Consider the following 15,853-nt stretch of genomic DNA (forward strand, 5'->3'; position numbering starts at 1 on the left):
ACTCATTTTTGTTTGCCAGGCATATTGCCAGGCACATGATAACAGATCAATAGCTATATGCAGTAAATACACAAATGAATGGAACGGATCATCTCCAGAAGTATCTCCACCTGTAGGGAGAGCAGTATTCTATTGCACTGCCATATGCTTTTGGTTCAGGGTCAAACTTTCACTCCTCTTTACCTCTCCACTGTACTAAAAGTCCAGTTATTTTTCGTTTTTCCATCTGCCTAGAGTACTTATTTTCCATGCCATTTGTGTTGCCAAGAACTCATATCCCATGGTTTTTGTTCTTTGTTTGATATGCAAGAATCTTGCCTCCCCTTTAGAGTAAAGCAACTTAATACGCTGTGTCTTAATAATCTTGTGTACCCCATAGACCCACCACAGCATCCCACTAGGAGGGTGCACAGCAAATGTTGGCTGGATTGAAGAGTCTAAATGAATTTGAGGAAGTAGAAGGCATAGTGACTAAGAGCATGGGCTTTGGAGAGAAACAAAACTGCATTAGAAAGCTGTTTCTGCCACTAGCCTTGGACAAATGTTTTCATCTCTCTGAATCTCCACATCCTCATTTGTAAAAAGTGAATGATGGTAACCATCTTGTAGATCGATGAAAAGGTTAAATGAGATAGAACACAGCAAGTGCTAAGCACAGTGCGTGGCATACTGTCAGTGCTCAATAAGTGGTAGGACAAAAAAAAAAAAAGGAGGACAGAAGCCAGCAAGGGAGCTTACCTCAATCTTCTTATATTGAAATGGGTATGGATAGGAAGGTGAGGATGCAGGGAATTGCCTAACTAGATCCAATGGTGATAACCCTGGAAGTGTGGCTCACCTGCAAAAGCCAACCGGTCTTAGAGCTTGTAGCCATTGTCATTTACTCTCTTCCCATGATTTTGAAATGCTATTAGTCACCTCTGTCTTCTGTTCCTCCTTTGGCAACAGCAGGTAAGACCCTTACTTGGGCTATCCCAGCTGTTCTTAAGGCTCTAAAAAAACTACAGTTGGTTCTTTCTCACAGTGATTAAGGAATCCCATCTAAAAACAGTACCCCCATTAAAAGTAAAAACAAAAGGGAACTTTTTTTTTTTTTATATAGTGCAGTGGAAATTAAAAAAAAAAAAGGAGGTGGTGGTGATGGGACCAGTATTTCCTGAGCTAGTCCCATACACCAAGCATTTATTAAGAATGTACTATATTTCATTTCGTGAACAAAATTGGGAAATTATGATGGTAAAGCAGGCTATAAAGGAATATTATATTTAATGTCAGATAGATAAGTGCCATGAAGAAGAAAATAAAGTAAGGACTAGTGAGGGACTGAAGTACTGTATTAGCTAATATGGTCAGGGAAGGCCTCTTCAGTAAGGTGACATTTGAGCCTCTGCTCAATGAAACATGAAGTCCTGAGAGAGTAAGGCATGGTTGTTGCTATCAAAGAACTGAAAGAAGGCCAATCTTGTTGGATTGACAAGATAAAGGAAGAAAGCTATAGGAGATGGACGGAAGGGCACCCAGCAGTCAGATCATATAAGACCTTATAAGTAATATTATCCTTAGACCCAGGTAAGAGCTTTAGAGAGTCCTGTATGGTACAAATCACAGAAAACATAAATTTATTAAGAAATGCACAGACCTCTGTTAATTGTGGTTCAGCGCTCAGTGTTAGCACAGAGCATCACATAACCCCAAACACCTACTTTTGTGACTAACACTGTTCAGGACCCAGAATAACTCTTCATGTCTCTTGACCTCTGTACTGAAAACAAAAGGCCACTGCATTCAAATGGCTAGATTTAAGGATTGTGCTGCTGCTGCTGACGACAGAAACAAACACGGCTTTAGAGAATTGGGAGGATTTGAGTAAAGGAAGCATTTAGTGAAAAGAAGAGATCAATTAATTTGAAAAATTCTGCTTCTCAGATTCTTAGCCATTTTTGCATATGAAGTGTTGCTTCCCAGTAGTGTTAAGCATCCATTTTCAAGCTTCTCTTCACGTTCCAATACATGCTTCTAAAAAACTGATGAATATGGTTGCAGATGGTGGCTGAGGAGCCCTGTGCAAGAGTGAAAAATTCATAACAACTCTTAAATTTGTGTATCTATCTTTATGGCTAGTGATAAAAAGTGTGAAGTCTGATATTGAGTCTTTACGTTGGCAACTAGACGAACTTTGAAGCTAGAATTACAAATAGTTTCATTTTAATAAAAACATTTAATAAGATTTCATGAAAATTTCAAGACAAGAAATAAATTTAAGCTTTATATAGGTAAGTTGATTAAAAATATTGATACTAATCAATCTAATTGATCTTTGGCCTTTTAGTTTTGTTAAAAAAAAGATAATTTTTAATAATTTAAAATAAAAATAGCATTTTTACAAACATGAAAAATAATTGTGTTTTGATTTTTTACATTTACATTAGCTAAAATTTTTGATGAAAAATTTATCCAAATATCAAACCAAACCAAATCCATTGCTGTCCAGTTGATTCCGACTCATAACGACTTTATAGAGACCTTATATACAGTATACTTTAAATAAAATTATCCTTTTAATCCTTTAGATTGTTACTGACTTTGTTTTTATTGTTGTCAAGTTGGATCCAACTCACAGTGACCCTATGTACAACTGAACGATACACTGCCCAGTCCTGCGCCTCCTCACAATTATTGCTGTGCTTGAACCTATCATTGTAACTATTGTGTCAATCCATCTTGTTGAGGGTCTTCCTTTCTTTTTCTGATCCTCTACCTTACCAAGTGTGATGTCTCTTTCCAGGGACTGGCCCGTCCTGATAACATATCCAAAGCTAAGTGAGACCAAGTCTCACCATCTTTGCTTCTAAGGAGCATTCTAGCTGTACTTTTTCCAAGACAGACTTGTTCATTCTTCTTGCAGTTCATGGTATATTCAATATTCTTTGGCAACACCATAATTCAAAGGCATCATTTCTTCTTCAGTCTTCCTTATTCATCATCCAGCTTTCACGTGCATATGAGGTGATTGAAAATACCATGGCTTGGGTCAGGCGCACCTTAGTTCGCAAAGTGACATCTTTGCTTTGAAAGACTTTAAAGAGGTCTTTTGAGGAGATTTGCCCAATAAATACGTCCTTTGATTTCTTGACTGCTGCTTCCATGGGTGTTGATTGTGGATCCAAGTATAATGAAATCCTTGACAACTTTAACATTTTCTCTGTTTATCATGATGTTGCTTATTGGTTCAATTGTGAGGATTCTTGCTTTCTTTATGGTGAAGTGTAATTCATGCTGAAGGCTTTAGTCTTTGATCTTCATGAATAAATGCTCCAAGCCCTCTTCACTTTCAGCAAGGAAGGTTGTATCATCACAAATTATGTGAAAATCTTGATTATAACAGCATAATTATTAATTTGCTAAAATTAAGACAAAAAGACATTTTATAGAATAAATGTATAATAATTCATGATTTATATATGTATTTATTTTATTATTTATCCACATTGCTGGCTGATCAATCAAAACCCAAACATGCACAATAATAATTAAATGCAATAGTCTGAAGTTTTTCCAACTTTTAGGTATTTAAAAAATCATAGTTATACTTCTAGCTATATACTTCTAGCTATATGAGTCATGAATTTACACATATGTTTAGATTTTACTATTTTTTTGTTTCTCAAGAATAAAAACAAAAAATACTTTTTTTAAAAAAGCACTTTGTTATCTTGATTTAAAAATTTAAACAACTTAGAAGATGGTATGTGGGCCCTCATTTGAAGTCTTGTCCTGGACCCTGCATGCATTAATTTAGTGAAGTCCAATTTGCTGGTGATGGTCACAACTGGATTTTATTCCATGTGTGGTGGACAGTCATTGGAGAGTTTGGAGCAGAGGAGCGATGTGACCTGACTTACATTTTCAAGTGATTGCTCTGGCAGTAGGTGGGAAATAGATGAGACTAGGGGGCTGAGAGGGGGGCGTAGGTGGAGGGAGGGAGACAAGTTGGGAGGCTATTGCAGTGGTTCAGGCAGGCTGGTGTGCTTAGGGTGATGGAGGTAGAATTGGTGAGAATTGGTCTAGATATATTTTGAAGACAGAGTAAAAACAGTTTGCTTGTGGATTGGTTGGATTAGTGTAGAGTGTAAGAGAAGATTCAAGAATGACTCCAGGGTTTTTGGCCTGAGCAACTGGCAACTGATGGTATTATTTACTGACTTAGGGAAGCCCAGGGGGAACAACATATTTAAAAGAGAAAAAAAAATCAGGAGTAAGGTTTTGGGCTTGCTAAGTTTGATGTGCCTATTAGATATCCAAGTGAAAGTGTTGTGTAGGCAAATGTGTGAAGTTCAAGGGAGGGGTTCAGGCTAAAGTTATAGCCATTGGTATACAGATGGTGCCTAAAGCCATAGGATTGGCAAACACCACAAAGGGAATGAGCATGGATAGAGAAGAGACACTACAACTGTTTGCCTCTTAGGACTGTTGTGAGGGTTATTTAAATAACAGCCTATACAAATATCTAGTACAGTGCCTGGTACATAGTGCTTGCTCAATAATTAGTTGCTGTTATTATCTTGCTATTATCATCTTCTCATTTAGTCATCTTTAGGGCCGTGTAAGATGGCTGATGTCATGATTTTTTTTTTTTTTTTCTCCCTGAAAAGGAGATTGATCAAGAAGTTGAATGACTTTGTCAAGGTCACCCCTCAGGTGAATCGTAAAAGCCAGCTTAGAACTAGAGCTTCCTCTGCTAGAAGAATATGGAGAGAGCCTCTGAAGGGCAGCTAGACCAGGGCAGGGTTGGTATTTGCCAAGTTTAGTTTGGGAACCTGGAATTTCAACTTCTGTATCTACAGGTACGCTTTTGTAAAAGAAGCAAGTAAAGATGCTTGTTAGTGGTGGCAGGGGTTGGGATTCCTGAGTCCCTAGAGGGGCAAATCAGTGATAAGGCCAAGTCATCAAAAGCCGATTGTCCTGAGTCAGCTCAGATGACTGCTTTGTCCTTCCTGTGTCAGTTGGTTTAAATGAGTGACATCAGAGCTTTTGATAGTAGCAGCAGCAGCAACACGCACATTCAACGTCTCCAGTATACATGCCACGCACTATTCTAGGCCCTTTATCTCTATTATTTTTCCTTTAATCCTTACAAAAACCCTTTGAGGTAAGTATATAATTATCCTGAGTTCACAAATCAGAAAACTGACATACAGATTGGCTAAGTGACTTGTCCAAAGTTACCCAGTCAGTAAATGGTGGAGCCAGTGTTCAAATCCAAGCAATCAGAACTCATTTACCTTTCAGTTAAATCCTTTCATTTTATAGATACTGAAACTGAAGCTCAGAGAGGTCAAGCACCTTGCCTAAGCTCATGCAGATAGTTGATGGCAGAACCCAGGACTCCCTACCCCTAGCCCAAGTCCCTTCTGCTGTCCCAGCTGAAATGATGTTTTGTTTGCCTGCCGGAGGCTTTGGCCTGTTTAGGGAATGGGTCTCAGATCTGGGCACAGTGCCTAATTTTGGTTTGATGGTTTTGAGATTACAGCATTTTGTATCTTTTTCAATTTTATGGACCTAATTGGGGGAACTTGTTTGCAGTTCTCTGCTTGGTTTCACTGTGTAATCAACAGCAAACTCCTTTAAACAAGTCAGTTCCAAAAGTTCCCCTATATATGTTAGAACAACAAGGAATTTTGTTGGAGTTAGGACTCCTTCCCCCTCCTCTGCCTCCTTCTCACTATAAAACCAAGAGAAATGGGTTACCTATGAAACAGGAACGGAGTAAATCCATTTCAAATTTGCTTCTTCTGAAAAATAAAAGCCTCATAAAGCAGTCATGACCCTATGGGCTTGGGCAGGCCATTTCAACTTCTTAGAGGACAGGAGAAAGAGGCAGAAAGGTGGCTTAGAAAGGGTAGCATTTGACTGGAAGGCAATAGAGGAATCAAGCCTTCAATGGCTATGGTCTCCAACCTGCAGTGCCCTTACAAACTCTCTGTCTTAATTTTTTAACATGTAAAGTTCTTCTTGCAAGAACCAATGAATCATTTCCTAAATATTATTCCTAAAGAATTTACTAGTTTTTTAGAAGAAAAATGAACAAAGCTTGCTTTCCCCAATACCACCCCACCTCAAATACTGTAATTTCTTACTGTGTTCCTCTTGCCATTCTTTGGTTTAACAGCAGTGAGATTCAAGAAGCTAATATTTGATATTGACTCTTCATCTTTGCAAAACAGTTTGAATTTGTGTTTGGATTTCCAGAGTATCAAACAGGATTATAAACAAAGGGTCTATGTTTCAGAAAAGAGGATAATCCACCCTGACCAGAGTTTATAGAAGATAAGGGGAAAAGTTCTGTTGAGAGCCACTTACAATGTTCTACCAAAAGTTTCACCTTTGCAGCCTTGATCTTCACAAGCCATGAGCCAGGTCAGTGTGGCATTGTACGTTGTCCAGTGAGAGTTTTAATTTTAAATAAAAATGCCAGGACTTCAGATTTGCTTCCCCAAGCCCCAGTGGATGTGGTTGCATTCTGGGGACATAAGATGGGGGGAAACCCGCTCCAAAGCTGCTATTCTAGGTGTCTAAACCCACTAGCTAAGATCACAGCAGAGACCACAGACATCACACCTGGAATCTGGAATGAGCATTATAGAACTGGCAAGGCTGAAAAGGCATTCGTAAACATTATTAAGAATTCCTTGTAGGCAACTAGACTCCAACAGTATCTTTGGAGTAGGTGTTTTTTTTTCCTTTTCTTTTCTTTCTTCTTTTTTTTTTTTGCATCTTTATTTCTATCTTGCTAATGAGAGAGTAATGAGCCAAATACTTGTTACCTAGGAGGAATATCTCAGCAAAGCTCTAGTGAACTTAAAAACAGTATTTACAAACTGATTATTGTCCGCATTCATTATAAATTTTAAATGAGAAGGAGCTGTAATAAAGAGAACCAGGAAACGAGGTGTTCCTCACGCAGAGGCTTCATGGTCCCTTAAACAGTGAAATACTAAGATTTCTGCCGCTGGTGAACAGGCAATGGGCGTTGATGTGCTTGGGCTCCGTAAGAAAATAGGTTTCACAGCTCTGCCTTTGTTTTTCCCATCTTTGTTTTATAAAACATGATTATCCTAGCCCACATTCAAGGCCATGAGATTGGTCTGGAGAATCAAAAGATTTTGTTTCTACTGAAAGTACATCAGACTTTTTACATACTCCTCACTACCCCACACCGCCCCCTCCCTTCTCTTCCCCTTTCTGCTTGTTCATTTCTTCCCTGAACTCCCTTCTCCCAAAGAGGAGGCCAGTTGCCATGGAGTCGATTCCGACTCATGGCGACCCCATGTGTGTCAGAATAGAATTGTGCCCCATAGGGTTTTCAGTGGCTGGATTTTTGAAAGTAGATTGCCAGGTCTTTCTTCCAAGATGCCTATGGGTGTACTTGAACCTCCAACTTTTGGGTTAGCAGTGGAGCGTGTTAACTACTGCACCACCCAAGGATTCTAAAAGAGGGAGGGAACTAGGCTAATAAGATGAGGCTTGAGCCCTTGGCATAGACATTCCCCTGCCTGCCTGCAGGGCTTGTTTCCTACTGGCAATGGGGACATGGATGACAGACAAGCCACCTACAGACATGCCCCTTCCCAGAAGCTCCGGAGTGAGCCCTGCTGCCATTTGGAAGGGTCAGGAAAAGAGGAACTCCAGTTACCTGTTCTCTTCTCTGCCCTTTCTATTTCGCATATTTTTCTCTTTTGGTTGTGACAGAAAAGTTGGAGAAGTACAGCTCTGCCATTCAATATTCCTTTTCTTCCCTCCAGTGGCCTGTTTATTTATTATTTTATTAGTTTTGTTTTGTTTTGAATCTGGGTGTTTTTCTCTCCCACCTGTGGAGGTCAGTCTGTGTTTTTCCAGAAATTTCAGGATTGTCACTTTCAGGGCTGGCGTACCTATCGCCACAGCTGTGTGGGGGTTGGAGGGCCACGGGGAAGGGGGCCCAACTGTCCCAGTTGCCCTGGGTGCTGCTGGGGTCCAGGGGTTGTAACTGCTGCTAGTGCTCCTGCTTACTCTCACAAATGCCCGCATACAGATCATAAATAATATGAGCTTCTAGCCCAGTGGTTCCCAAAGTGTAGTCCCTGAACCGGCAGTGTCAGCTTCATCTTAAAATATGTCACAAATGCAAATTCTCAGGACTCACTCCACACACGCTGAATCAGAAACTGGGGCTGTGTTTTAACTAGCCTGGCAGGTGAGTCTGATGCAGATTAATATCTGAAAACCACTGTCCTGGCCAGGCACTGGGCTAAGTAATTTACCTGCATTATTTTATTTGATAACTGGGACAACTAAAGAAACTGAGGCTGAGAGAGGTTAAAAATTGCTGAAGCTGGGTTTTGAATCCAGGAGGTCAGATTCGGAACATCTGCTGTGCTGTTAGTTGAATTAAGATAACCCATGGCCGTCCGATTGATCCCAACTCATAGCGACCCTCTTAAATGCAAATGTTGTATGCATATTCCGCTAAAATGAGTGGATTTATCAACATACTTCCCACTTTTAAAGGAATGTACTGATGGGCAGAAGGAGTAATGAAAGGGGCCCAAAAGTCTAGAATGGAAGAGCTTGAATTCTAAATATCTGGGCCCCTTTATCCAAAAAGGAAACCCTGGTGGCATAGTAGTTAAGTGCTATGGCTGCTAACCAAAAGGTCGGCAGGTTGAATCCACCAGGTGTTCCTTGGAAACTCTATGGGGCAGTTCTACTCTGTTCGATAGGGTTACAATAAGTCAGAATCGACTTGATGGCAACAGAGTTTTTTTTTTTTTTTTTATCCAAAGAGTACCTGGGTGGTGCAAATGGTTAATGTGCTCAGCTGCTAACTGAAAGGTTGGTGGTTTGAATTCACCCAGAGGCACTTCAGAAGAAAGGCCTAGTGATCTACTTTGGAAAAGTCAGCATTGAAACCCTTACGGAGCACAGGTCTACTCTGATACACCTTAGGCCGCCATGAGTTGGAATCAGCAATTTACTTTAGTGCCCAAGAAGCAGATAGGCCTTATTGGCTGAAATAAAGATCTGGGTAGTGGCTTCTCCTTCACGCAGAAGATCAGCTTGCATTCGGTGCCCATCTTTGAGGTGTATGAGGGTGTTCTTCTATTCTGTAATCCCTGCCAATGGCTGTGTGTGAACGTGTATGGAATTGTTGACCAAAGCACAAATATTTCCCAGGACCTAAACCAAGTCACCAGGTGGCATAAAGATGGGGCACAGGTTGCTCTCTGGAGTTTCCCAGTAGGAGTATGCTTGGCCTGGGAGTCAGGAACCTGTTGGAAATTATAGGACAACTGGCCATTCTGGAATAGTTAGAAAGTCTACATCCATTTTAGTGAATAAAGACAAAAGAATGTGTTGTGGCTATAATAAAGAGCATAAGGCTTTGGCAACACACATAAGCTCTGACTTAAGTCTTGGCTTGGTCTCTTAGCATGTTTGATCTTGGGTACATTCCTAACCTCAGTTTGTGATTCATGAAATGGAGACCACAATTCTGCATATCATCACAGAGATATTGTGAAGTTTAAGAGAGATAATGCATGAAAGATGCTTAGTCCAGTATCTGGAATATAGTAAATGTTCAAATAGTATTATTTATGATTAAATGGCTATTTTCTCTGGAACCAGTAGAAAATTTGTGTGGTGCTGCAGAGATATGATAGGAAAGGCGATTTCAAGCTTTAAAGGTGTACATACAGGACCAATGGGAAGGACATAGGGGCAAATGGGAGAGGCATAGGATGCCAGGGGAGAGAATGCGTCATTGCTGCCATTTTTATTACCAAAAAGCATTATCAGTTTGGGGTCTGGAAGAGAAATGGCCTCTGGTCATTTCCAAATTCGAAAGAAGCTAGGACTGGGAGCACCAAGGTACACTGCAGATAGATATATGGGGGCTAGCCTAGGTGGTTGGCATTACTCTAGCTAGGCAGCCTGATTTTCAGGTGCACACATCCAGGGAAAAGGTAAAGGTCAGAAAACAGATAAGCAGAAACGAATAAATGGACACACAAATACACAGACAATTCCCCCTGTGTCCCCCCAAACACACACACACACACACTAAAATAAGACTTCACATTTGTGTGGTTCTTTATGGTTTATGAAGTACTTTCACATTCATTAACATTCTGGGTAGCAGGACCAGCCATGAGTCAGGTGAATAAAAATCTGGCAGGCTGAAGAGAAAGCCAAGACTTTTAGGAAGTGGGATACCCATAAGAACAAAGGGCAAGCAAGGCAGGCAGGGGCCAGATGTGAAACACCAGCACCAATAAGATCACCTTACATCAAATTATTGAACTTTGCTGAGTCTCAGTTTCCTCATTTGCTAAACGGGAATAATTATAGTATCTGTCTCACCAGGTTGTCATTAGGGTTGAATGATACGATGAATGCAAAATACTTAATGCTACAGGTATCAGCTAATCAATGGTGAGGGCTGTGTGGATTATTCAGTGAAGAAAGCTACCTGGAAACAGATTATGAGAACAAGAGAAAGAAGGGAATGTAGGGAAGGGAGATAACAAAAAGAATTTTCGTATGTGGTATTTTTAATCTCTTTGGAATTAGCAAAGCTAGAAGAAAGACTCTCTGTCCAGTGATCTTTCTCCTCTATCAGACCCACTGAACAAAAAAAAAAAATTGTCCTACTTGGTATTTTTAACCTCATTTGGAATTAACAAAGCTGGAAGCAGGACTCCCTGTTGAGTGCTCTTTCTCTGTATTAGACCCACTGTCTAGTTACTGGAAGATACTGCCATTCTCCCCTAGACTGTGCCTGGCACACCAGCCATCTATCTGGCCTCTACTTTGTTCCAAAGAATTTCTAATGCAAGACACCATGTTCCTGGTTCAAGATCCCAGGGTTCTGCAGAGAATTAAGTACAAACATCCTGTTCCTCTGGTTCAGAGAGGAGGAGATCTTTCTTCACATTTCTAAAGAAGTAGGTAGTGCCTGTTGGAAATACTTGTAAGTGGCCAAAGCTTTGGCCAGGTCTAGGAACCCTCTCTGGAAAGCTCCCTGGGGAATAAAAGCTTGTTCAGGATTCTAGGCTTTGCCACATGTGAGGTAAGGCATCTCTATCCCTTAGCTAGAGATAGCGTTCACCAGTGGTGTTCTAGAAACTACTGATTACGATCATTATCAAGGTTCCCAGGGCTACCCCTTCACCACTCCCACCTATAGGACCCTCTTCTCTGATATCAGATCTTATCAACTCCTGTTAGCTTCTTAATTCATTGACTTTCTATCCATTCATCCATGTATCTAACCATGCATGCATCCATGCATCCATGGATCCATGGATCCATGCATGCATCCCCCCACCCACCCACCCATCTGTCCACCCACCCACCCACCTGTCCGTCCACTGACCCACCCATCCACCCATCCATCCATCCATCCATCCAACATTAATGCTTACTTCATATTAAACCCAGTGTATAACTATTACTCATTGCTTCCATTGCTAATCTATATGGATTTCCATGATTCTTTGATATCTTCCAACCTGTTTTCAAATTAGTAGATTTTTGAATTTCATCTCCATGGTCTTCTCATTTCTAACGGGTCTCAAGACTTAAGATGTAACACTGGCACCCTTGATTTTCAGAGGTGAGGCCTGAAATGGAAGTGTTAAATTTTGGAGATATGGTTATTTTTAAGTGAAGGAAACAATGAGCTTGGTTATCCAGGTCTTGAGAATGAGGTCTGATAATTGGGGTTTGATTGGCCCAGTCTTTTCTATCAGTTGGCAAGTAAGGAAAGAAAATATGCTGAAAACATCTTCCTAAATGAGCATTTCTGGGCCCCTTGCCATGACCACTAAACTATGACATCCCCTTCAAAGGGGCTGATTTCCTTTGTGAGGAAAGATATTGGATACGCCAAGATATTGGAAATGCCGGTGTGGTTAATCACTGTTTTTTACCCTGTGTTGAGTACGTGTTGAAGAATCTTCATATCCATGACTCCCCTATCAGCAGATCCTGTCATGAGGGGCCACAGGAGAATCTTGATCTCTTGGCATCCATTTCACTTTTGCTTTTATTTAGTTGGAAGTTGTGACTTTTAGGTCTGTCCAGGAACCTGTCAATACACAGGTAGAAATCAGATTCTTACCTCCTCCCAAAGAATCTCAGCTGTGTGGCCACCATAAGGAGATGCCAAATTTTAGGAATCCCTTCCTTTTGACATACCTTGCAGCACCATTGACTTTTGGAAACATGCAGGCCTCCCTTCCAATACAAAATTATACCATTCTCAGCTTGCTCCCACCTCTTGACAAGGCTCGGACACAAACCCCAGTGTGGCCTTCCCACCTGTTCCCTGGGTTCCCTGCTCCATTTGTGGTTCTCATAAAGGCGGCAAGCAATTAGGCTGTTCAGTTGTGGCACATGGTAGCATAAAATTATGGAATTTAGGATTTAATGAGTTCAGGTGCCGTACAAAAGAAGTCCCCCAACTCCTACCCACCACCCCTTGTCCATAAAATTATATGGCTTTAGAATTGAGGCTTTATGCAGCCTGGGCTAAGCTATTTTATTTAAAGAAAAAAAAAATCAACCAGGAAAAAAAGAAAGAAAAAGAACCAACACAATTATATGCAGATTTGTTCATAAATCAGGCACTGCGGCAGCTGTGCGGCACATGTTGGCGATCACGAGTTTGTTGCTGGGACTTGAAAGATAAACATGAACCTGTTTCCACAGAGGAAAATCTGTTCACAGCAAGGAGCTGACCCTGTTCTTTAAACAAGGATCATGGTGTGGCAGCCTGCTGTGTCCCTGCCCTGTGTTGCCGTCTGGTGGTGAGGGTCACATAAAGAAGAGACTAGAGAACAAGAAGTGATTTGCCCAGGGCACAGGAGTCAGCAACAGACCCCAGACAGTAGGCCGAACTTGACTCTTCCACCCACCATTCCAGGGCCCAATTAGGGAGGTCACTGAGCAGACCAGATTTTTCGTATGTATTTTCAGAGGTGAAAGATCTTTTGCCCTGGAGCTAAGGAACATAGACAAAGAAAAACTTAAACAATTTATGATGAAAAAGCAGCTCTGAGATGAATGTCCTTTTAAATATCTGTGTGCTTCCTCAGAGCGCCTGTTGAGCCTTGTGCTTGCCCTAGATATGTGGGGAAGGGAAGGACAAACAGAGGGGACCCATCTGTTTTAGGATTCACATCAGCAGAGCTGATTGCTTTTGTTCTGGCCGAGTGCCAACAATAACTCATTGCAGGGTCCAGCTGTTTCCAGCCCTTTCCTTGGTCCAGGTATTCCATGGGGGATGACATGTAGTGCAATATATTTCTAAGCTGGCTTTTTGTGGGAATAGGGACTCTGGGGAAACCCTGGGGGCATAGTGGTTAAAAGCTACAGCAGTTTGAATCTAACAAGCGCTCCTTGGAAACTCTATGGGGCAGTTCTACTCTGTCCTATAGGGTCTCTATGAGTCAGAATTGACTCGACGGCAATGGGCTTAGTTTTTTTTTTTTGGCTAGGAACTCTGGGTCAACCTGCCTTTACCTGCTTCAAATGGAAGGAGAGGCCCTGCAGGTAAGTGTAAGGATTGTTTTGTGGCAATATGGTGAAGGTTGATATTTACATCTGTGGTAGTGGTTAATTAACTGGGACTAATGGTGCTACAAGGAGTCCTAGTGTCACAATGGTAAAGTGCTCAGCTGCTGTCTGAAAGGTTGACAGTTTGAAGCCACCCAGCTGCTTCGTGGGAGAAAGGCTTGGGGATCTGCTCCTGTACAGATCACAGCCTAGAATACCCTATTGGGCAGTACAGCTCTGTCACGTGGAATCTTTACAAGTTGAAAATCGACTCGATGGCACCTAATAGCAGCAACAACAATGGTGCCGCAGAAGTCCCGGGGTGGTGCAAACAGTTAAGCGCTCAACTAATAAGTAAAAGGTTGACGGCTCGAACCCATCCAGAGGCACCTCAGAAGAAAGCCTGGAAATCTGTTTCCAGAAGGTTACAGCTTTGAAAACCCTATAAAGTGTAGTTCTACTCTGACACACCTGGGGTTGCCATGAGTCGATATTGACTCAATGGCAGCTGCGTAATGGAGCTGCTGATTGCCTTAATCAGACGTGGTTAACCGCCTTTCTGCTTTTTCTAAATGAAATGGCAGAGCTTAGGGGAGAGTCTTTGGATAGCTGATTACCTTCTTTTCCCTAGGACTCTGTCATAGTGCTCCTTGAGAAGAGTTAACAGTAAGGAGGGCCCTTTAGCTAATCGCAGGTTAAAAGCGTTAGGTGGCACTGTGCCTGTTAAGAACTTTATCCCAGCACTGGTCTCAGTATCAGGCACTGGCAAAGTGAAAAGTTCTGTCAGCGATAGAGGATTTCCTTAACCTGGAAAAAAGTTAGTGATCTCAGAGGCATGAATTTTTGTCGTTTTGAATGACTGTTGTTCAGTCTTCTGTCACACAGAGAAGTCTAAGAGAAAACTCATGCACTCAAGACACACACACACACGCACGCACACACACACACGTGATGCATCATTATTAATAAATGAATGGAGCTATTTGTTATTTATTATTTAAACCTTCAATACCAGCTGGCCTGAGTGATACATGAAATATAGGCAAGTAATTAATTTATTAGAGAAAATGATGATTTTTTTTTTTTTACCACAGCATAACCCCCTCTGACCCAAAACAGCAAGAGCTTTATCAAATACAAATACGATGACTTGTAATTTTAGAGTTTTCCAGAGCATTGTAACTGACAACCTTTTTAACATAAGTACATTGAACAAATAATTTATAGACGTATTCTGGGAATATTTTAGGGTGTTTTATTACCACTCCTGAAAGCTATGGCATGTTATCGATTTTGGTATATTAATATAACCTAAGAGTGAGGGCATATGCTCAGCCCCTCATCCACATCAGCTTTGATGGCAAACAATATATTTTACTGAAGGGAGCCTTGAACTAAAGCAGCAGAGGTTAACAATTACACATCATAGCCAAAGTTTAAGATAATGAATTTCACTCATTACAGAACTCCCACTTTGGAGACTGAAATGAATTTTCCCTACTTGGGATTTCATCCAAATTTCTGGACTACTATCTGTCAGTATGAACTTACCTTTCCTTAAGCCCGTTTGTTCATCTCCTCATCTCCTGTCACTTCCTTGGGATTCATGAAGGCTGCTTCCTACCGGAAGGACCATCCTTAGTCCTTTCCAAAAGCATTTATGTAGAGTGGGGTTTTTTTTTTTTTTTTTTTAAATTGTACTTCAGATGAAGGTTTACAGAACAAACTAGCTTCTCATTAAACAGTTAGTACACATATTGTTTTATGACATTGGTTAACAGCCCCATGACTTGTCAATACTCTCCCTTCTTGACCTTGGGTTCCCTATTATCAACTTTCCTCTCCCTTCCTGTCTTCTACTCCTTGCCCCTGTGTTGGTGTGCCCCTTTAGTCTCATTTTGTTTTATGGGCCTGTCTAATCTTTGGCTGAGGGGTGAACCTTGGGAGTGACTTCATTACAGAGCTAAAAGGCTGTCCTGGGCCCATACTCTTGGGGCTTCTCCAGTCTGTCAGGCCAGTAAATCTGGTCTTTTTTTTGTGTGAGTTAGAATTTTTGTCCTACAATTTTTTCCAGCTCTGTCCAAGACCCTCTATTGTCATCCCTGTGAGAGCAGTCAGTAGTGGTAGCCAGGCACCATCTAGTTGTCCTGGACTCAGTTTGGTAGAGGCTGTGGTAGTTGTGGTCCATTAGGCCTTTGGAATAATCTTTCCCTTGTGCCTTTAGCTTTCTTCGTTCTCCCTTGCTCCTGAAGGG

Source organism: Elephas maximus, chromosome 2, assembly GCF_024166365.1.
Source record: "Elephas maximus indicus isolate mEleMax1 chromosome 2, mEleMax1 primary haplotype, whole genome shotgun sequence".
In the NCBI taxonomy this organism is placed as follows: Eukaryota; Metazoa; Chordata; class Mammalia; order Proboscidea; family Elephantidae; genus Elephas; species Elephas maximus.